Source organism: Castor canadensis, chromosome 8 (assembly GCF_047511655.1).
Source record: "Castor canadensis chromosome 8, mCasCan1.hap1v2, whole genome shotgun sequence".
NCBI lineage: Eukaryota > Metazoa > Chordata > Mammalia > Rodentia > Castoridae > Castor > Castor canadensis.
The window spans coordinates 106,196,251-106,220,498 of NC_133393.1; the positions used below are offsets into that span (position 1 = coordinate 106,196,251).

The 24,248-nt window shown below is 37.7% G+C and overlaps 1 protein-coding gene across 1 annotated transcript in view; it reads left to right on the forward strand.

Annotated features, from left to right (window-relative positions):
• The window catches only part of Hmga2 (high mobility group AT-hook 2), a 119,374-nt gene that overhangs the window by 13,920 nt on the left and 81,206 nt on the right, over positions 1-24,248 (forward strand). The gene's annotated exons all lie outside the window — the stretch shown is intronic.

A 24,248-nucleotide genomic window follows, 5' to 3' on the forward strand; every position in this document is an offset into this window, starting at 1 on the left:
AATACAGTACTTGCTGAAAAGCCTTGCCTGTTTCACCACTTGAACCTTGTTCTCTTTGTTGCCATAGTAGCCAGGTTCTTCTGGTCTATCTTTCCCACCTATGGAGTAGAAAAGTCTCAAAAATAAATAAAACCATTTCTCAAGGTCTCAGGCATCCTTTGTACCCAGGATCATATGATGGGTTCTTTGACTTTCCTTTTCCATAACTCTCCCTAGGCTTGTTGTTCATGGTCCAGTTTTTTTAAAGTTTCTTTCCTCCTATGCTGGATTATATTTTCCTATTGGTTTGCCATTCCTTTCCCCTATTGAATTCTGCATCACTTTCTATTTATACTTTGGTATTGTCTTTCATTTAATTTACTCATCTTGTATTTTTTTCCCTCTGCTCCACATGTGTTAGGATTAGATTTCTTAGCATTAAGGACGTGGGGATGATCTTTAGATTAAAAACATCTCAGTGTTACAGTATAACGTTAAAATAAAGTCATTTCATTCAGCCTGCTGTTCAATAAATAAGTTCTCTCCAAACCTACCAACCACATGGCAATCATCCATCTTAGGCCTGATTACCTTAAATGTTAGAGAGCTTATTGCCTCTTAAGGTTGCCTCTTCCTTCCTGGAAAACTCAGAATATTAGAAAATCTTCCACCTGACTGCCTCTATCTTCTGCCCAGTCTCTCTAGGCCTGCTCCCAGGAATACACAGAATAATTTTTTTCATTGTCATTCACGATAGTCCTTTAAATAGTTGAGGACAATTAACACAAATTCTTTGTTCTCTTCTCTGGTTTGAGTATCTCCAGTCTTTTAATTTTTTTCCCCATAAAAGAACATTCTTGTTATTCTTTTCTGAGCATGTTTCTTTTTTAATCTTTTGAAATGTGTCACTCAGAAGTAAGTCTCATATTCCAAGTGCGGCTTCTGTAACCAGTGGCTTTCTCCCCTGTCCTGTTGTACATGTAGGCTCAGTTATCTATTGTTCCTTAATCATCTGCCCCAGAACTGAATAGTGTAAAAATCCACTATTTGATGATGCTCATGTATTCTTTGGATCAAGAATACAGGCAGAGCAGAGCAAAAGGCTTGTCCCTGCTCCAGGATGTCTGGGGCCTCTGCCGGGAGGATTCTAGCATATGGCAATGGCTCTAAAACTTGGAGTCTAGAATTTGGGTGCTTATTCAATTACAGTTCTGTGCTTTGATTGGCTAGACATCTGCATATCTGGGCATGTCCTCTGGATCACACACACGACCTCTCTATGTTGGGGGAATCAGGGAGTTGGGGTGTCAGTCTTCTGATCTGCACTCAGGGTTCCCAGAGACAGTGCTATGGTAACTGAAGAGAAACTGCAAGGCTTTTTTTGACTTAGTCTCAGAAGTAAAAAAAAAAAAAAAATGGCATTTCCATTATACTTTGCTGATCACACTTCTAAGTTGCTAACGGCAAACATGTCAAATATAGGTCCAGTATTTTCTAAGCATTAGAACTCTGAAAAAACCTCAGATTTCATTGAGTAATCAATAAGAAAGACCTGTATATTCTTTCTAATAGGCAACATTATAGAAAATAGATGATCTCAGTCTGGCATTGGTAGCTCACTCCTGTAATCCTAGCTACTTGGGAAGCTGAGATTGGGGAGATTATTGGTTCAAGGCCAGCCAGGGCAAAGAGTTCATGAGACCACATCTCCAAAATAGCCAGAACAAAATGGACTGGTGGCTCAAGCAGTAGAATGCCTGTTTTGCAAATGTAAAACCATGAGTTCAAACCCCAGTTCCACCAGAAAAGAAAACAGATGAGCTCTTTGAAAAGTTATACGAAGTCATAGGATTGATGTGGCTAAAATAAAATAAAAATAAACTGTAAACAAAGACAGTGAAAATTAACAAGCCAAAGACCCTTCAGCACATGGGGCCTTTCATTTCTTTGACCCTTGGACTTTCCTATAATGTTCTCCAGCTAATCTCCATAGTTATAGTCATGACTCCGCTCTTCTCAGAAACCTTCTTTGGCTCCAGAACTGGCCAGTGAATAAATTACAACCCACCCCAGTGCTTCGACAGGCTCCAGTTTATACCTTACCCATCCTTATGGCTTTGTTTCCCACACTCTTCCTCAAACCATGATGTTTCTGCCAAGCTGTAGTAAAATGCAGAGCACTTAAAGAATCTGTATATTTTTCACTTAATTAGTTCTTACTTATTTGGGGGGATCCTGCATTCCAGGCATTGTATCTTCATTCTTTTAGTCATTTTTACTTCCTAAGTAATATATGAAAAAAATGTAGAAATGTCAGAAGGGCCTTTTTAACTACCCGTGATCCTGGCCATCTGTCTTTTCCCAACAACATTGATGCCAGTTTGTGGCCCTGTCTTACAGTCCATTTTCCGTACACACACACACACACACACACACACACACACACAAAACCCCTCAATAATGACATATTATGTGACATAGTTTTCTTTTTTTTCTTAGCATGAAAGAGATGTAATGAAGTCCATATGAAATATCCACCACAGGACTAAGGTAGAAAGGAGAAAAATAGAGGAGATGAACCAATTCAGGTTATAATACATATATACATGGAAATATCACAAGGAAACTCCCTATATAGCTATCTTAAACAAATAAAACTTTTTTTTTTTTTTTTATAAAAATCGGTGAACAGGAGGGCAGAACGGATCCTGTCTGGGGTTGTTGGTGCTGGTAGGAGGGGGTAGGAGGTAGGGAAAGGGTGTAGGAAGGTGAACATGGTGCAAATACTGTGTGCACATGTATGTAAATGGAAAAAATGAGACCTGTTGAAACTATTCCAGGAATGGAGGGGATAAAGGAAAATGATAGAGGGGGTGAATTCAAGTATGATATATTTGATATATTGTAAGAACTTCTATAAATGTTGCAACTTACCCCCAGGGCAAAAAAATAAAGTAATATATATTCTCAGCAGAAAAAAATAAAAGAACTATCCCACCACAGAGACCCCGGCCTTTCTGGGAAGAGCTAGGCCATCCTCATTGACTATCCTGGTTTCTAATTTTTACTGGCTGTGAGAATGGAAAATTTTGTGTGGTGAATTGTTCTAAGTCCTTGATTTGGTTCCCAAAGATGAGTTGTTCTACTTAGAAGAGGAAATAAAAGGAAATTGTATATTTTTTCTAGACAACGTGTTTCCTCTTTGCTTGTATATCTTCTGTTGGTAGAGTGTGCATTCAGTCAGAAGAAGGCCTTCTGTTCAATGGCATTCTTTGCTGTAAAGCTTGTGCTGAAGAAATAAATCATTGGGTTTTCCATAGGAAATGGGTCTGTACTTTATAGTGAGCTCAGTTCTTTCCAACAGTGCCATTCACTGATTTCCTTGAGTTGGAGATATATTTTTGAACTGACTGGATGGTTTAGAAGCAAAATTTTCCCCCTTTTATTCTTGTGGGTTGATTTGTTTTAAAGTTGTTTTGCTTTTAAAAATATGTCCTAAAAATCTTACAGATTCATGTAACAGGCCTGGAAAAAAGTACCTATACTGGAACTTTCTCATTTGATATAATTGGGATCAACAGTTGGGGGTTTAATCAAAAGTTTATTAACAAAAACATATACATGTAGAAGAGAAACTTGCAACAGCCCTGCTTCTAGAGGGATGACCCACTGATCCAGTAAGCAGGGTAACTAGATTTGGTTATGAGCACTTCTACTGCTTACTTTGTTTCCTCTTGTCTTTTCCACCCTAGTGTGAATTAGATTTCTGATCTATTATTTGGATGGGGTTATTCTAGATTCTCAGAATGTGTGTGTGTGTGTGTGTGTGTGTGTGCATGTGTGTACACATGCACAAAAAGTGAGATGTAAAGAAAGAAGAGAGAGACTAATTTTCTTTTCTGGTTTCTTATAGTTAGGCAGTCAGGATCCAGATTCAGATGGGTTCAAAATATGATCCACCAGTTGGCTAACTATCATGTTGAACAAATGGCATGACCTTCTACAGGAAGGTCCCATTTCTCATCTGAAAAAGGTAGATTTGTCATAGAATTCTTGTGAGGGTTAAATGAGAGAATGAATGCATGCATAGGACTCACTAGAGGGCATGCTGCACAGCGCTTAGTAAGTATTAGACAGTAGGGTTAATTCCACTGTACACTTTGACCTTGATGTCAGCTAACACATAAGCTCTAACTACTCACGGTCACCAGGGAGCCACCCATAGAGTGGGGTGACAGTTACACATCAAACTAAATTCCATTGATGGTACCATGTCTTCCTTGTATCTATGCTAAATATTCTCAAGTTTAAGAATTGTTTATAAATAATATTAAAGTACATACTATGCCTATCTACATAAGGAGAAATTTTGCATTGCAGTTTTTAGGTCTTTTTTTAAAATAGTAGACATGTTTGATGTTATGTGTTGTTTTATTCGAAAAGTAGCATCTCTGCTGTTTGGCTCAGCGTGTACATACAGAGGTATGCTGGTTCTCAGAACCTCCATAGCAGTCCGTGAGCTAGTCCTTCTGTCAATTCATTTATGCAGCACTTGCATTTCTCAAACTTTGCCTTGGAAAGGAGCCTCTCACACAACTAGGATAGGGATGGAAAATGTTTGGAAAACCTTTTAGTGAACGGAGCTCAAGAATACATTAAGATAATAAAGATGTTAACAACAGTACTTTCAGGTGTTTTGTTTTCAGAATGATTTCATGAGAAAGGAAACTAGTAATAGAAGGAAAATACTCCCCAAAATGAATCAATGACTTTTTAGAAGAAAAAGAAAATTATTCTGGTAATCCTGAGATTGATGAAAAAATTGATCCAAGGACCAGACGCTGAAACTCAACTTCAGTTGATCAATAGAAAGTTACTAACAAACCCAGCTGCTTTCTTAGGCTGCTGCTTTTTATTTGGTAATGTGTATGCAATATGTTAAATTTAAAATATGCATTTCCATTCCACCTCTTTTTTTGGGACAGTTGTCTCTCTTTTATAAAGAGCTTGTGATACACCGGGAAGTGATGCAATTTCATTTGTTAGTTAAACATTCTAGATAGGCAACAAGGGCTTTTTGTTTTTCTTACTTTGTAGGAATCTAGACACAAGTGAGGATTTGAGAATCATGGAGGAACTAACTCAGAATAAAATCTACTATAACCAGACTGATTAAGACCCTGATTTTCTTCTAACAATCCCAAGCATTAATGTATTGAAGAACCTGGAAATCTAATTTTAAAGTAAAACATTCGGTTTTCATTTCCATTACTTTTCCTTTCCAGATGTTTGTTACTTTTTGAAAAACTTAGCCATTTGTAATTTAACACTTGCCTTGTTTAAACTGAAATATAACTTTAATGTTTAGAAAGAGATATCGAATAAGGCAGATTACAGATAATCGTAACTTTGTATTGAGTCACAGGGGAAGAAATGACTTTGATATGACATCAGAAACTATCTGCTAATAGAGTGTATAAAGAAAGAGTAAAATTAACGTGCCACTCGTTTTATTGTTATTAGGTAGATAGGTAGAACTATAATTACTCCATATTCAAAGAGAACATTTAAGTCCTGCTTTTAAGGGTAGAGTATGTTTTTATTTTAAGATATTTTTAAATCAAGGAATTCTTAACTCTAAACTCTTCAAAATTTGACATAAATATTTCCACATTTTTTTTTGACAAAACTTCATTTTATTCAAGCTTACTCCCTCTACTCCAGATTGAAATAAGGACCCCTGCTTTTTATGAGCTAAATACCTTTGGGTAGGTTGCTTAGTTTCATCCATGCTTTTACTCATTTTTAAGTACCTGACTGGAACTTTCTGTCTATAACTAATGGCTGTCAAGCATTTATGGTTGTACAACCCTAAAACCTTTATTACTTCAACCAGCTCTATCAGGGGAATGAAGATTGAGTTTGTAGATAATGGAGGCTCTTGGCTCCTTCACTTTGTTTTCCTTGCTCCCCCCTGCTGCCTGCATCTTTGGCCATTTCACTGCTCATTAGCGCCTCCACCAGATGGGGGGCAGGGTCAGGAGCAGAGAGTCAGCACTGGTAAAAGGCTTGGTGAGAGGGAGACTGGAAGTAATGGCCCACATAAGGTTTTCAGATTATCTCTTGATGCACTGCATCCCAAACTCTGTCCCCAGGAATAATTGAAAGCAGCCATGACACTGAAGTTTGTCTTTTTTACATATTATCTATTCATTTTCATAATAAATATGATTTTATAAGCTAGAGAGCAAGTTTTTTTTTTCAGAATGCTATAAGCAAACAGAAGTCTTTTTTATATTTCTGTTGTTTTGATGAGTGGCTACAGGTTAGCTTGGTCTGAGTAAGTTTTTTCCCCATATTTCAAATTCAGAAGAAGTATTCTACTATTTTTGCATTAGACAAAGGCTGTGGAGTGAAGTTCTTTAACTTCAGGTAAAGAGAGGTTGCCTTATGACACCGAAAGGGTCTTTTTTGTGTGTGAAAGGGTTGTGAAGCTGGAGTCGAATACTCTCATACTTTCGTGCCTTAAGCATGTAATAAATTTTATGGGGGAAAAGACAAAGGGAAGCCTCATTTTTGTACAATAGTTTCAATGCATTCACCAAGAAAATGCACTCTCTTTGAGACAGTGCTGTGTAGCAGGCTCAGCATATAAAACAGGTAGTGCTGAGGTAGACAGAGACCACTTAAACACCTTTTTTTTTTCACTTGTTTGTCTCTGCCTCGGCTAGACCATTTAAGCCCTAGAGCTCCAATTCTGAGACCCTCAGATTTTGTGATTTTTTTTTGTTTGTTTGTTTGTTTGTCAAGCCTGTGCTAGGTCCTGGGGATATAGAGACCAAGAAAATAGGTAGGGGCTACCTTTGGGGAGTCCACAGTCTGAGGAAACCAAAAAAGGAAACCTTGATGCCTACCAGACAGTGATTTGGATGCTGTGAGACTAAATTAAACTATAGTTTTCCTAGTATTCTGAGCTCTTTAGAATTTCATAGTCCTTCTGTGGAAGTAATTGTATTACTAATAATGCTCTGAGTCATTATTTGAATTTGTCTAATTATATGTGATGCTTGAATTGGTGATATGGTGGGGGCCTGGAGTTACGTTTTCTCATTGCCACCACAATAGTTGCTCAGACTAATATCAAATGTATACAGATTGGATTTGTCAAAATAATAAGTCAGATTTCATCTAATGAAAATAGGCTTGAAAATATAGGTATTAAATTGTCAAATAAAAGCTCTAAGAAGAGGGTTGAAGGGTAATCAGTTCTCATTTCATAGGATTGTTTTGAAGAATTAAGTGAAAAGCCACCAGAAAACTTCATTCACCTAACAAGTAGGCACTTAGATCATAGCTCTTGATCGTAGTACAGTTCCAGGCCCTTGGTAGTACAGTTTTTCTTTAGTGCGTAGAAAGCATGGTCTTTGAATGTTTGCTTTCTGGTGGTGAATAGGGATTGAAATTACATTCTTTGACTTTTTTTGTTTAATCTGATAATCTGTATTTTCAAAGAAACTACACTAAGTTTAAGTGCAATCTATTGGCATCAAAGCAGTGTTTACCATAATTTCAAATTTTAGTTTATGCCTTTGCACTTAATAAGTAGTTACTAGCCAGATATCTCCCAGGCCCAATAAGACTTTGAATGTCTTGTTTTAGAGTAATATTTCCATTTCCTCACTTCTGGGACTAGCATTCTGCTTCTGAGATTGACTTGAGTGCTGTACCTTAAAAGAACTTTTGTTGCAGCTTTGGATCATCAGAAAAACAGAAGAGACCTTTGTTGGCCAAACCTCACAAAATAATTTTCTAAGGTAGTTTCTCATTAATTTTTTGGCAAAAATTCATTTCAGTGGTCTATTTCTGCTCCACTTCTTGGCTTTGTTTTTGTTTTTTTTTTTTACTATTAATGCAAAAATAAAGAAAAATGGAAAATCTGTTAGTAATGCTATTCGTTTCTTTGACTTCTAAGGGCATTTTAAAGCACTTACAGTGACATGTGGAGGCAGTTAGTATACTTTGAGGGCTTCATTGGGGGAAAAAAAATTCCTACAACCTAGGTTTATATCACTACAGAAATAAAAACTTCACAGTCAGAATAACATAGGCAGCAGTGCTATATAACTCAGAGGTTTAAGTTTCACATTTCCATTGAAGGAAGCGCAGGTCGACCAAAGCTGACAGACAACCCAGACATTTTCAGTGTTGAGGGAGAACCTCATGACAGGAATCACCAAAGCCCAGGAAGGCGAGAGAACAGCTATTTGGAGGAACATGGAATGATAAGATTATAGCTGGTAATGTTGTCTAAAGTCCTGTTTGTCTTGCATTCCTTTTCATTCCCTGTTGAAAATGATTCTGATGTTAGAGAAGCCTCATCCCACCCAGTTTGTGTCAAAAGTTAATCCTGGAGTGTAATTTCTCAGTCCCCCACATTTTCTCTCCTGTCATTATTCTCTGACATAGTCCCACTTCAATGTCTAGATTCTGTAAAGGAAGTTTGATGAAGCATTTGCTCACCTGGACCCATGTTTCAGACATTCTCTGGGGTTGGAATGTCTGGACATGCCCTCTCTGTGGTCATCTGTTATGCTGGAGTCATTTAGGACACTGGATGTGCACTGAAGGCATTTTAAAGAAAGGGTGAAAAGGCGCTGTGTGATCACAGAGTCCATCTATAACATGCCCATTCTCCTGTGCTGTTATTACATCATAACTTATCCCTTAAGACTAAGTAGAGTTTGACTCAGTCCTTCCTTCCCTTCTTTATCTTCGGACCCCAGATTTTCCATATGTATTGGGGTGAAAGCTATCTTCCCCCTTATGATTCCTCTCATATCTATGATATAAAGCTTAATCTCATTTTGTTTGGATTCTCTGTGTACAAACTGAATACCTATTTCCAGACTTTTAAACCAAGACAGTATTTTTTACTTAGTTGTGTTTTTCTTCCCACAGTAATCTTTTTGGGTGTGACTTAAAATTTATCAGGGAACCAGCAAGGTTTAGTGTTTTGTGCTTTCCATGCTGCTTAGCTAAACGATGAGCTACATAAAACCATTTAAAAGCCCCAGTTTTACAAACATTAACTTGATGGTTTTGTCTGTTAATCTTCATGGCTGTTAAATTGCTAATTTTAATTGAGATTCTTTTAAAAAGTTAACACCCATGGGAATAATCCATTAGAACTGTCATTAGTGATCTTGCCTTGTGGAAACTTCTTAGGGGTCCTTAATATTCACAGGGAACTAATTCATGCTGCATTTACTTTCTAACTTTAATAAAGCAAATGAGTTGATGGACATTATCAGGTTACTAGGATGCTCAGTGTACATAGGTGTGTAGTCTAAGGTTTGGCCATACGTGGTCACAGTGTAAAAAATTCTTTTGTGACTGAAAATGCTTTTGCTAAACAAAGATTTTTCTGCCTGGAATTACAATAACATGGAATGATTGTTCACTATTTTTTGAAGTAAATATATTACAATAAACATTGAGACCCCCCCTTTTGGGAAGGACTGACATTTTATATCCATAAGACAAACACAAAATTTTCAGCTTGAGTGAAATTTTGGGTATTTAATTTTGTGATTTCATTTTATTTTTTAAATTTTTGAGTCAAGAAAAAGCTTAAATTAATTTCCTTGCAGTCTTGAAAGTCCTCTGGGAGAAAAATATCAATATGTGCATGGAACAAGCCATTTGGAGAGGAGTTTCATGAGTCCCATGGTCACGGGGTGCAAGTCCAATCGTCTTTCCTATGACAGGGTGGTTTTCATGCCTGCAACCTAAACTTCTCCTTATATGGGTCTCAGTCCATTTCCTCTTGTCTTGCTCTTAATGGTGATGGAGAACATCTGCTCTATTCCTCTTGAAAGTAAATCTTCTTACTTGAGGTAGTGCAAAGTGTACATAATTTGTTTGGGTCCTCGCAGATCTGGGTTTGAGTCTGGGCCTTATCATTTACTAAACTTAGGCCACTGTCATATCTCTGAACCTAAATTTCTTCTTTTGTAAAATGAAGTGGGTCATATTTCCTTGTAGTTGTAGCTAAAGTGTCCAGTTCCTAGTGAATGCTCAAAATATTGTCCCTTGTTTCATTGTTATTAAAACCTGTGGGCATGCTTTAAGTCAGTCTCCCTAATCACATTCCCAGATCTTTCCGCATCCTATTTTTCTTTTACACTGGGGATTAGATCCAGGGCCTCTTGTTTTGTATGTTGTTTCTTAGACAGAGTATCGCTAATTTTGTCTGGGCTGGCCTTGAACTTTCAACGCTCTTGCCTCTGTCTTCTGAGTAGCTGAGATTGCAGGTGTGCACCATCATGCCTGACTCTTTGTATCCTATTTTTCTAATTTGCTAGCCATGGTTCTAAATGAACTCTAAAATGTATGGTAGATGGGACGCTGGGTTTGCAATGGAAGGCCTAGTTGGCTGGCTTTCTGACTTACATATTTCTAGCTTTGTGACTTTGGCTCCTTTAACATCCCTGTGCCCTGTGGTTATATAAAATGGAGATACTAGTTATAATATCTTCTGTGTTTTCCTCTCTGGGTTGTGGTCACAATCACATAAGAAGATAATTTATGTCACAAAGTACCATATAGTCCCAAGGTGGTTTCAGTATCAGCAATTAAAATTTAATATTTTACAACAGGGGGATTGAAATTAGTCTTTTCATACTTAAAATTTTGCTTGCTATATTCAGTATCACCTTTGTCCTATGTAGAAGTTACATGACATTAACTCTTTTTGCATTTCCCATTTCTTACGGTTAGAAGGTTAAAACAGTTCTAACTTTAAAGCTTTTGTTGGTTTGCAGTGTTGGGTGAAGTTAAAAGAGAGCCAGATGATCTAAGTGGGATAAAAGAGGTAAAGCGATGAGCAGAAGAGATGATTCCAGTGGTCAGTGTTCAAGGGAAGGTGTGTAAGAACCTCATCTCCTAAGACATCACTGCCAAGTTCCAACAGAAGAACACTGTGTTCAAAACACATCTGAATGAGAAAGTAGCTTTGTTTAGGACACTGGAAACGGCTTAGAGTGGAAGTGACCTTGAAGGCTGCAGGGATCCCAGGCAAAAGGGGATAATGGCCATGTCTGCAGAGATACAATCTAAGAGGGAAGGTTGGGAAAGAAGACTGACATGTGGGAAAGAAGACCAGGGGCAAAGATGAGTGCCCCAGCTGATCCATGAGGATTGAAACTGAAGAGAGAAAAGGTACAGTGAACGTAAAAATACTTAAGGAATATTTTCATGTGCTATTGGTTTTATAGTTTAGATTTATTAAATATACTGTTAGAGTTTGTAGAAGCAAGAACTTTCCCCATATTCAGATTGTAGTAACCTTTTGGTTTGGTTGCTTCAATTTGGTTTTGTTTCAAATTTAGATATGGGGTTGAAAGTACATAATATTTGGGTAGTCTAGAGTGAAATTTGGCTAATTTCCTGCTAATTACTTTACTTGACTTCATATTCTAATAGACTAGAACCAGCCACAGAAAGCCAGCTACCCATGAGGGAGTCGTAGCTGCTGCTTTTCTGATGCCTTTTCCTTCATGGCTGCCCATGACCTTAGCCATTGAATCACTTAATCGTTTCTGGCTTCCTAAGTCAGTGATTCGGAGCAGGGAGAGTGGTAGTGTGATGTCATGTCTGGGGCATGAGCCTGTATCCTTACCGCACATGGGTCCCACCCTTCCTGGTCTAGGCAGCTCAATGCACAGTGCTTGGCACATAGTGAGCACTCAATAAATTTAGTTGCTTTTCCCATCTCTCTCTGGATCTCAAGTAAGAATATCCCAGTTTGAGAATGCCATCACAGCATTAGGTTCCCCAGCTAAAATCCATAGCGAATGCTGACTCCAGTGTGTGGGAATGCAGTTCCAGTGAGTTAATCTAGGGGAGATGATTGCACTGGGTTTGCAGCGAGCCTTCACATGCTCATGAATCATAATAAGATCTCTTCCAAGATTAATGAGTTTTAACTTAACATTGCTAAACTCTGTGCAAAATTGTGATATTTGAAAATATTTGTTATGAAAAACAGCTGACGGGGGTACACATTTTGAGACACTGTTTCACCTAGATTGCTTGTATTTTCTTGACCACTCCACTTGCTCCCCCAAAAGAGGTCAGAAGGAAGGCCCTCTACATTTTCTCCAAATTTCTAGATAAGAAAAGCACTGAGTTAGAAAGGAACCTTTTGATAGTCTTATGCATTGATATTTTTTAAAACAAAAAGTTTCTTTCTTGCCTTTTTTTCTGATAGAAAAATTAGACTTCCTTTCTTCCTTTTTCTTTACTCGAAATTAATTCTTATCTTTCTTTTTGAGATAATTGTAGACTCACATGCAGTTGTAAGAAATTACTCAGAGAAATGTACACTTTGTCCAATTTACCCCCATTGGTGTCTTTTTTTTTTATTGCTGGGAATCAAACCCAGGGCCTTGTTCCTGCCTGCACTATTACTAGTATACCCCAGCTCACATTTCATAAAACTATAATATAGTATCTCAAATAGAATGTTTCCATGAATACAGTGTATCAATCACATTCAGATTTCCCTAGTTTTGTGTATATTCACAGGTATGTGTGTATGTGTTAGGCTATGTAGTTTTATGACATGTGTAGGTCAGGTATCCACCATCAGAAGTTATCTCGTAAGACTCCTGGTTGCTTGGAGCTTTCAGCATATCCCAAGATGACATATATTGAGGTGTGTCTTCTCTAAATATACTAGAACTTAGCCTGGGTGCAGGAGAGTGGGCAGTGAGATTCTGGCCTGTGGTTCCTGTCTGGCTGTGTAGTTATTCTTTCATGTTTCCTCATTATGAAGGACTGGCTGGCCCAGGCAGAATCATAGGTGGGCTTGGCACACAGCTAATTACTTGCCTGGAGTAACTTGTGCTTATGTACTGCATTAAGAGTTCTGCCAATTTCAGAGGCCAGGAAGCAAGAGTTGGCCTAGGAGTATAACACATGTGCTTTTCCTGAGGCCACGAACAACATGCTTATTTGAGGACCTGTTTGCCTTTTGGGATATATTCAAACATGTCTCCAGAGTCCTAAAGTTGTGGATAAATACCTTTATTCAGAAATGCTTTGTTTCACGCTGGGGATGTAGCTCAGTGGTATGGTATTTGCCTACTATGTATGTGAGGTCCCAGGTTCAATTCCCAGGACCTCAAAAAGAATCAGAAATTCTTTGTTTCACATAGATTTTAAATGTCCACAAGCGCAGATACCCATTGAGTGAACTATTCTGTTCATTGTAGTTTGGTGATCTGCCTCAGTCTCTAGAATGAATTGTAGTAGAATCCTGTTAGCTTGACACCTTTGGGAATACTCACATTAGGTGATGCCACCATAGAATTAGGTTCCCTAACTAAAAAATACAAAACAAAGCAAAACCAAAACAACTTACAGCCATCCTTCTCATGCATACTTGTACACACACACGCACGCACACACACACACACACACACACGTGTGCACACGCACACATATACACCAAACCCATGCTGAGTTGCAGACCCTGGACAGAAAGGTGGCCAAGCTGTCTCTCCAGCTAAGTATCTCAGTCCTCTATTCTAGTCTGAGAGAAAGCAGATTTGCAAATAGCTCAAACTGTGAAATTAAAATTGCAGAATGGCAAAGCCATGCCACTAGTCACTCCTGGATTCTGGTGTTCTGTTAGATAACTAGAAGACAGATGATGATGATGTTCGATCATGATAACCAATGAGAAAAGCACCCTAACTGTGATGTTATGGGAACCTTGAGAGAATAGTCAGTCTATTTGGATCTAATGCCCAATTGCATCTTAAATCTCCACTGTGTTAGTGGAGCTACTTTTCCTCTCTGGACTAACACTTTTCCTGTTGGGACCTAAAAATTCAGTTAGTTACAAGCGACATTCTGCATTTCTGATGGTATCAATCATCTTATTTTCAAAAGCTTACTTTTAAATCAGGTGGAGACATTTGTGAGAGTCTTAAAATGTAGGGAAACTATATTTGAAAGAAAGAAATTATAAAAGGCTATCAGGACAGGCTACTATTATTTCCATAACAGACTTCTTTGTGTCTTACCGAACCCAAATGTAGCCTTATTGCTGGTGTGAACTGCAGTTGTGCTCCTGTGACCAGTCGGTCACTGAGGTCCATGTCATGCCAGAGTGGTGAATTTTGAAGGTACAAAAGGGCTGATCTGATTGGTGCTCCATCTTCCCAACTATAAGCTTAGACTTGGTGTAAAGCTTATAGAGTCAAGTCTTCTCATGTTCTTTAATTGACAAAATCAAGGCTAAGAGTAATTAAGTGTCCAGCTAAAGGCCACACAGCCTCATTAGCTCCAACAAGAACCAGGTTTCCATTGCTTATCCCTTTAAGGATCAGCTTCCTCTTGCCTCCTGTGTCCTTCCTTGGTTTTCCAGCTGTAATGCTGGCCACAGTTCTTTCTTCCTTTAGGTCCTATAGTAGGTTTTCTTGGGGGTTACTGTGTAACAAAGCATCATAAGTGTGTGGTGGAGAGCAGAGTGCTGCATATAATGCAAGGCAAATGGATTCTCTCACATTTCTGGCAAGTGGAAAAGTTTAATTAGGGTGTTTGCAGGGCCATTCTCTCCTTGATGGCTGTAGGCAAGAATCTGTCCCATATCTTTTCCATAGCTTTTGATAGTACTGGTAATCTTTGAGTTCCTTGGTGGTTAGAAGCACCTCTGTTGACTGACTGACTTCTCCCTTTGTGAGGACACCAGCCATATTTGATTAGGGTCCACCGTAATGACCTATCTTAACTTGATTACATCTCTGAAGAACCTGTTTCCAAATAAGATCTCATTTATAGATACAAGGTGGATTAGGACCTTTTTGGGGGGAATGCAATTCAACCCATAATAGGTCTCTTTAGCTTCAAACTCATTTTTAAAACCAGGCTGGTATTTGTAACACACAAGGAGAACTTGCAATAAACTTCATAAGATCTAAAGCAACATACCCAACATTTGTACTTTATTACAATAACACATTGAAATGATTTATAGACCATTTTGGGTGTGATTTTTGGATTAATTCCTTCCTTTGAAGCCATTTGTTGGACACAGTTTTTTTTTTAAAGGAGGGAATGAATAGACCTGAAAACATCTAATTTTCATTTTCAATTTAGCCTGGAAACCAGTAAAGGTTTCTTTAGAGAACTAAAAACTACGTTGCAGAATACCAAAACTGTTATTTATTTATTATTTTGATCCCCAACTTTCTTTGATGCTTATTTGTGTGTGCTAAGCCTCTAGCTAAGACAAAAAGAACATTAAGAATTTTTTTTGTAGCCATAAAGTCTAGAATAAAATGTTAACATACAATATTTAATGGTGCGTATGTACACAAATTTTAAATAAGAATTAAAAATAAAGAAATCTTATTCCCTCAGCCCTCATAAGTGTTCAGTCCCCCTATTTCACTGGCTGGATATAATTGTTTGCATTCATAAACAATCTTGCCAACTCCATTTTCTTTAATATTACTTGATTAATTTAGGAGGAAATGTACATATAACCTTAATTTGTTCCTTTTAAAAATATTTCTTAAACTGTGTAATGGGAATGGATTGCTATGTCTTTTATTAACTTTTATAAATGTGATTTGAAATCACTCTTTAAATTAATGTCTTTTAGCTTCAAATACACTTCTTCCCATAAGGCTAGTCTCCTTTTCCTATAATCTTACAGACCTAGGAGAACAGTATTTTCCCTTTTGTCATTTTGGTAATTATGTCCTCTGTGCTCTGCGGTAGCCTGTTAACTCACATGAATACCATGGGCTTGCAAAATCACCTCAAATTGCCATATATTGGAACTGTGAGAATTTTCTATAATGGTGCTGTAGCAATAGTGATGGAGGTGCAGGCATTTCCTGAGGATTAATTACCAGCTGGGAGGAACCAGTGGCCCTTGGCTCTGCCTCCCAGCCAGCCACTAATTCCAAGGAAATGTCTTTTGCTGAGGTCGTTATTGCTATTATAAGCTTAAAATGGAAAAACATAATAGGCGTATGAGTTATTTTTATGGGTTGATGCAGTTTCCAATGGTATGTACTAATTCGAGAAAATGAATGTGTATACATACAAGTGTAAGTCAGATTGTTTGAATCATCCCTCAGTATTCCATATGTTTTATGACTGATTTTATGATTCTCAACCATTCTTTCCCACTCAGGAAAAAAAAAAAGGAAGAAAGTTTGATTCAGTAATTCCTACATTGGTTCAAGGCTTAAAATTGTTGTACTCAGTGACATATTTGGAAAAACTAGTTTCTGTTACTGACTGCAACTAATATTCACGTTTCCCATATGGTCTGAAGGGAATGAGACTTTATTCTACATTTTGGTGGTGATAATTTTTCTGTTAAAATAAACTGCTGCAAGAAATAAAGGGGAAAAAAAACAGCCCTATAATGATTTTGCTGTGCTTCCTTGGCGTTTTCTCTGATATTTAACAGGCATCCTTATGTTTATACCTTTACATTCTGAATCCTCAGTAGTATAATATACAGCCTAGTTATTCAGCATTCCAGAGTTTTAGAGAAGTGTATTAACTATCCCAATAAGGGGGAACCCTTTAACACAAACCCACAAAAAGTCCAAGCCAAAGAGTCAAAATGTCCATCATGCTCCTTTCTGATTCTTTAAAAAAAACTCGTCCTTGTAGATCTTGATCAGTTGGCATATTATTTTTATCTAGGTAATGAAAAGGCTTTTCTAGAAATGCTCTTAAAAACCATAAAAGCGAAACTTTTGACAATCATGGAATATTGTTACTCATGTCTTGTGAAGAAATGTGGACAGCATTACAGAGGCACAAAGCCCGGGGACAATTTTTAAGCTGTCACCAGCTAGTAACTGCACATTTATCAAGCATCTGCCATGGTCCAGGGTTTATGGGGGATTTAAAAAAATTACAGGACACAGATCTGCACTAAAAGAAATGGGAATCCAGCAAAGGCATCTTGTCCTGCTCTGCCTTAAATTCCTCTTCTCTTTCTTTCCTTCCTCCACCATATTTATTTATTGCTTACAGGAAGTGTAACTGTCGGTAGTACCCATTCAATCTCCAGTTGTCCTAATTTAAGTGGGTAAACCATGTGCTCCCCTTACCTACAACCTGGCTGTCCTTCATATGCACACCTAGAACTTCCCCCAGTCGTGTTGGTGTTCTTGAACCACTTCGAGATTATTCTATCATGTCATTTCTTATCACATCATTCTCTGTTCTAAGCATTGCCAAATGGCTCCAATTTGTGATTGAATAATTCATAAACTCTTCAGACCACATAAGTAATAATATTTGGCTCTTGATTTACCATTTCCCTCATATATGTGCAGCCAAATGAAAGAACTTCCTCTTCTATGATCAGGACACTTTCTCACCTTCACTTTTACTTGGAATTTCTATCTCCTGCTTTCAACTACTTCAAACCATCTTTAACCTCCCAAGTCTAGTTTCATCCAGCTAGTTTATGAACTAATCAGAGGTGGGCTGTCTCATGCCAGAGTATGAATATACCTTGTTAATGCCTTGCTTGTTACATTATCCATTTTTAAAAAGAATTTGTTGGTAATATGATAGTTACAGAGGGACTTCATTGTGACAGATATATATGTGTGTGTGTGTGTATTCACCCTGGTTTGGTTCATCCCCCCATTAGTTTCCCTTCTATTCCACCCCCCTTCTTAAAATAACTTCAACAAGTTTCAATGCTCCATATTCATACCTGTATATAAAGTACACCAGTCATATTCACCCTCCTTTATCATCTTCATTTATCCTCCTGAGTTTCTCTTTACTGATACTTTTTAAACATCTCTGCATACTAATTTCATAAGCTCCTTGAAAAGAGTTTTGCATTTTCTTCAAAACCTAGGACAGTGTTACAAAGTAGCTGCCAAATGCATATTCATTGAATAGAGAAAAAAATGTGTGTGGCTAGGCTACTCAGGTCATTCCTACAAAATGATTTCTTCAAACTATGCAATTGAAAGCTTTTAAAAAGTTTGTCCACAATGTTATGTCATTAATTACTGTACCCTGAGGAATTACTAATTGCTAATATCTTGGATCCAATACTTGGAAAGATAAATAAGAATGACGTTAGCATTGCTACTGCATTCAATAAGATTGCAAAGTAGGAAGTAGACCAAGAAGCAGATATTGTATGCATATCTTCAAAGACATCAAAACATAAACTATCTTGCTAGGCTTGGTTCAGGCATACAGTCTAGAATGAAGCTGCAAAGCATGGCATTTGACAGCATGGTGGCAGGCCTTTCTCCAGAACTGGAAAGAGATAATATATATATTTAAGTACCTCGTATTTCTGTGTCAATGATTGATTACAGAAAAAACCCGATCATTTAAAGAAGCAATATTTGCTGATTGGGATTGACAGAGTTCCATGTGGCTAATCTTGTATGTAAATGTATTTGTTATATTTTAATCATTGTTTTGTGTATGAAGGTCACTATGGAACACCAAATTCACATAATACATTTGTTTTCCTTTTTCAAAATCCTTCATTTTTACAGTTTCATCTCTGTTTAGTTTATATCAGGTTCCAAAATTGGTAAAAACCTAGATTATACATATGTATACATATGTGTATAATACATATATATACACAAATCGAATAAAGAAATATTATGTCTATTTTATGAATAGTCTATACTTTAAAATCTAATATACCAATATTTTTTGAAAAAAGATCAATTTATGCACAGGCATGTTCCTATCTCTGAAGTGTGACTTCATATTTTAAAGAGTGTTAACAAAAGAATAAGCATTGGGTGAGTTTCTCTCTGCCTACTTCCCTGTTTTCTACTATCAGTAACACACCATTGCTACCAGTAAGTTTTAAACACTTTAGGAATTTTACATTTTTACATTGCATACGAATGGATGAAAAACTAAGTATTTCTAAAAGTATATTTAAAATGCTATTTAGACTGAGGCCAATAGGAAAAGGGGAACAGGTACTAGAGAAAAGGTTAGATCAAAAAGAATTAACCTAGAAGGTAACACCCACGCACAGGAAATCAATGTGAGTCAATGCCCTGTATAGCTATCCTTATCTCAACCAGCAAAAACCTTTGTTCCTTCCTATTATTGCTTATACTCTCTCTACAACAAAATTAGAAATAAGGGCAAAATAGTTTCTGCTGGGTATTGGGGGGGGAGAGGGAGGGGGTGGGGGCAGGGGGGAGAAATGAACCAAGCCTTGTATGCACATATGAATAATAAAAGAAAAATGAAAAAAAAATGCTATTTAGAACAATTAATCTGCCTGAGTATACACAATGGTAGCCAGTTGTCAGAAATCTCTTGTAGTCTAGAATTTTAAAAGTAAGTATCAAGGATTATGCCTAGACTCGAAGCATGGGTCACTTGGTGAATGGCCATGTCTCCAACTAAGCAAAAAATCTCAAGAAGAGTGGATGTAGAGTTTCAAGTGGAGATGAAACACTCACATATCTAAGTTACCTATTTGGGAAGTTAGGGAGAGGAAACTAAGCTAAAGATATGGGAGCCACTGATGGTAGTAGCTCAAGCCATTGCTGTGAATAAAGATCCCAAGAGAATGTCAAAAGCAAAATGACATAGAAAGTGGAGAAGGAAGGGACTGTGGGAACATTGCAAGCAAAAGAGAGAAAGTAGCCGGTCACCTGCCAATGATGGCCATCACCATATCCTTCCCCAATCATCCCATTGTCCCCAGAACCTATGTAATGTTCCCTTGCCCCTTCCCTACCCACGCTCAGCTCACAATGATTGGCTTGATTGTTGCTTCTGTAATAGCCCTCTAGACTAGGCTCCCTATTGTACCCTGATAACATCAATGAACCCTAAATTCTAGGGATGCTAATCAACATTCAAGGAAAGTAGGAGAGTGAAACGTGGAAGAAGGCCTTTTAGGCCAGATGGGTAAGTCACATCCAGTGACATCTGTCTCATTTTCCATCTGGAAAAGATAAAGTGTTGTGCAATTAACTTTACAGGTTGGAACATTTCTGTTGGTTTACTAAAACTGTTAGGCTAAAATAGGGTGCAAGTGCAAGTCCTGGTTCCACAAATTGGCTGCACCTTCCTTTTTGCAATATGAAGTGAACATCTGTGAAGAAGAATAAAATGTCCCTGGTGTGTTTAAACTGACTGCCTTGACTTCAAGGATCATTAGACTTCAAAGATTAAAAAAAAATTCATGGCAACATTCTTTGCACGGACCAGATGATAAGAAAATGAGTTGTAATTTGGGATTCATTCACAAGACATGGCCTGGAAGGTTTTCACATGAATAGAGTTATAAGGATAAGGAACCCTGGGCTCTGTCTCTGCCAGTCTTTCTTGCTTCCTAGAGGACTTTGTCTTCAGACCACGCTAGCTGTGAGATTTTCAAACCTTTCGGAAAGTGCAGAGTTTCTAGATGAGTTGGCTTGGCATAGAAATTGCACTTGTGCCTGATTTTGGCAAAGCAGTTTTAGCAATCCAACAAAAATGCTTGATTCTGCAAAGCTAATTGCCAAAAAAACCTTAACTTCTTTTGGAAAACAGGATACACAAATATACCAAGAAGAAATATATTGTTTCCCATTTTACAGTCTCAGAAGAGTCCTGTGAACATTATGTATGTGCAGTGAACATTTATGACCATATTTAGGTCCAAGCAAGCATGAGGGATTCTGTGCTAATAGGAGTTGATCAGTATCACGAATGGGAATCCTTTATGTCTGACGTAGCCATAGAAACTAAGTAGGGCCCATTTCCATCTTGCTCATTAGCTTCCAACCTGCTAACCAGGCTTAGACTCTGTGGGCTCAAGGATTCCTATTTCATATAACACCCCAGAGAGTGGATAAGTGCTTCTCAGAAAAAGCAAACTAAAGTAAGGGATTTTTTAACACATGCAAGGAATGCCACATAGCAGCCAAGATGATAATGTTTGGCTCAATTGTTCATTTAATTGAGTAGTGTTACACAAAGTTGCATAGCCAGAAGCAGAATTATAAGTATTAGGAAAATAGTAGCTTTTTATTGTGCCTCCTTGAGGTCTTCTTTTATGTTACTAACTCCATCATTTTCTGTTTTATAGACAGCACACATGCACCTTGCATTTTGGAGGAAATGCTAGCTTTGCTGTTAAAAATCATGTTTCTTAATACAGGACATATTCAACATAGTAGAAAAAATGGTTTGACTTCATAACATTCATGCTAATGTTGGAATGTTAATATAGTTGATTCTCTTTTTTTCTAGGACACACTGCAAATGATTTTATAGTGTTGCCATTTACCATGCAGAGTAGGTTTTCCGTTGGATTTTATGTGGATTGTTGAATGAAATGCAGCATAAAAGTGCCAGTCTCCAGTATTTCTTCTCTCACTAAACTGTGATTAGAAATATTTGGATCCATTTAATTCACATTAGCTGTCTTATACATTAGTATGTTTCTGTTTGATTTCATGAAGGTGAAATTTTATACTACTCATAAATACAGATATAAAGTATATAGATAATGTACACAGTCTCGTAAACCTGTTTATGAACAGTTATAAATCCTCTAATAATTAAGCACACATATACTGGAAATATTATAGCTGTGGCTTCAAAATAATTATGATGCTATATGCAGGCTTTCTGAAGTTTCCAAATTTGAACTGAAATGCAGTGCAGAATGGCATTTTTTCCCATTTCTCCAGTGTCAAGATGGGAAGATACTTATTCTGTCCATCCATATTTCCATCTGCTTTTCACTAATACTAAAACTATAGTGACTGGCTAAAATGATGGAGAATAAAAATTCCAATTCTAGGGTCTACAACAAATATATAATTACAATTCCTTTGTGTCCAAGGAAGGTTGAGATCTATATTAAAGAGAAAAACAGTTCACAGGCCTTAGAGAAAAAAGGAGAATGATCCTTAGGGAGACAACTGTTCATTCACTGTGCTAACATCTCTCATAGGCTTGCAAAACCCTCAGTACTTTCATGGCTCTTATGTTTTATGATAGAAATGTAACCAGTGGCCTAAAAAAAACAAAGCTGATAATTTCGAGTAGTGATAAAAGCTAAGAAGAAAAGTGAAGCAAATTAATATGATGGAGAGTGTTGGAGTGGAGGAGGCTGCTTTGTATTTATTTATTTACTTACCTAGTATTGCAGTGCTGGGGATCAAATCCAGGGCTTCATGCATGCTTCATGCTTGCCTATGTAGTTGGGATGACAGTCATGTACCACCATATCCAGCCATTGTTTGAGATGGAGTCTTGCAGACCTTCCCTCTTCCTCTGAGCCTTGGACTGGCCCTGAAACATGATGGTCCCAATCTTAGCCTCCCAAGTAGCCAGGATTGTAAGCACAAGCCACTGTGCTAGGCCCTGCCATTCTTATTAATTGCTATTTCTGAATTTAGCTAATGGCACAAACTCTGTAGAAGTAGCCATGTCCTGTTTTGAGGATGAACAGAAGTTGAGCCCACTGGGGCACTGAATTCTTTTCTCACTGTTTGCTTTGTTGAAAATGCTTTGCTTTTGGATACAGACAGCATGAAAATCCAGAGGCCTTCACAGGAAGGGGAATTTTTAGGAACTTAATCTGTGAGAGGCAGAGACCGGAACTAGCACACTTCAAGGGGTATCAGAACAGGAGTTGTCAGAATTGGCTAGCCAGTCTTTCCTTAGTGAGTGTTTATTATGTTTAAGCTACAGAACTGATGATTGTGAAAGGTCATGAAGGAATGAGAAGACAAAAACCCTGTCCTCATGATACTGACAAATCAGTTGGACTGAGCACATACTAATCAACCAACAAACACTTCTGCCAAGTTCAAATTGTGTAAAAGTGGAGGATATGAGTCTTTTGGGGACACAGAGTGGAGGTGTGAGCAGTCCTGCAATGGCTGTCTGCAGAAGAAGTTTGGGTGGAGTTTTGAAGGAAGTGAGGAATAGATTTGAATTAATGTACAGCAAACCTTGTCACCTGAACAAGGCTGGAAGCACCTTGAGAGTCAGGCCATGGCTTCTCTTTCTTACACATTCCTAGAATTCTGTCATTGCTCATTGGATTCTCCCTGGCTTGAATGGTTGGAAGTGGCCATCATATTGCTAAGTTAACTCAAGTTTGATTTTCCACTCTGCAACTGGCCACAGCTTAAAATGGGAACAGATGTCACAAACACTTTGTAGATGTATCCCTTTTGTCTTCTGATGCACACCTCTTTCTCAGCTCTGCCTCCTTCAAACATTGCTCACAAAAGAATGTCTGCATCTGAGAAGGAGCCTTCTGCAACTGGCCCAGTAAAAGGGATGAATCTGTTCAGTGCTACTGGAAATGTAAGGATCTCTTGTGACAGTAAGTTCTCAGGAGAAAAGTAGTGGTTAAATTGCTCAGTTCTTTTAGTTTGAACCTTTTTTCACTAGAAGCGCAGATAAGTACTTGATCTTGTAGTATCATGTTTCTGACTTCTTTGTTCTGGCTTCATTTTTTTTTTTCCAAAATGCCATTTTCATTAGTTCTTAGAGTTCAGAACATGTCAAAGAGCTTCTCTGAGCCGTGTATGATCTCACAAAGCACACAGAGAATGAAAACTGAGTGTTATCCTGGCAGCAAGCCATTACTTTTGGGAGGAGTCAGTTACTTCCCTGTCTTGGCAGAGTCTGAACATGAAACAGGAAAGGGAGAACTGAGGCAATGAGTCACACCATTTGGGCCCAAACCACCATTTACCTTGAGATGGAGAAAAATTCAATAGAGAGTTTCTATTTATAGGTATTAAATAGGTAATTGCTATTTTCCCCATGGTTCTTAACTAGTTCAGGACATCTTAAAGGATGGTTGTAGAATCATGAGATGACAGAAAAACCCAAGTAGTGTCAGCCTTGCCTGTTTCTACTGAACTCTTTCATCCAAATCCCTACTAAAATTGATGGGAATGCTAACACCAATTTTAATAAGCTGGGTGATTAGTGGTTTTTATTGGTTATTCTTGATAGAGTAATGGATTCATGGCATTTTGAGGTCTAAAAGTAAATTAAGAATTTGTGCCAAAATCCAAATTACAAACAATGTCATATTAGACAGCTGCTCCATGAGTGAGTCCAGTGGATTACCATTAATTTTTTTTAATCCCATGTGCTTTAAGACATTGACATTGCCAAGCTGCTATACATCCTTGACCAGAGGCAGAAATCATTTCATGAAATACTCAGTTTATGGAAAGATT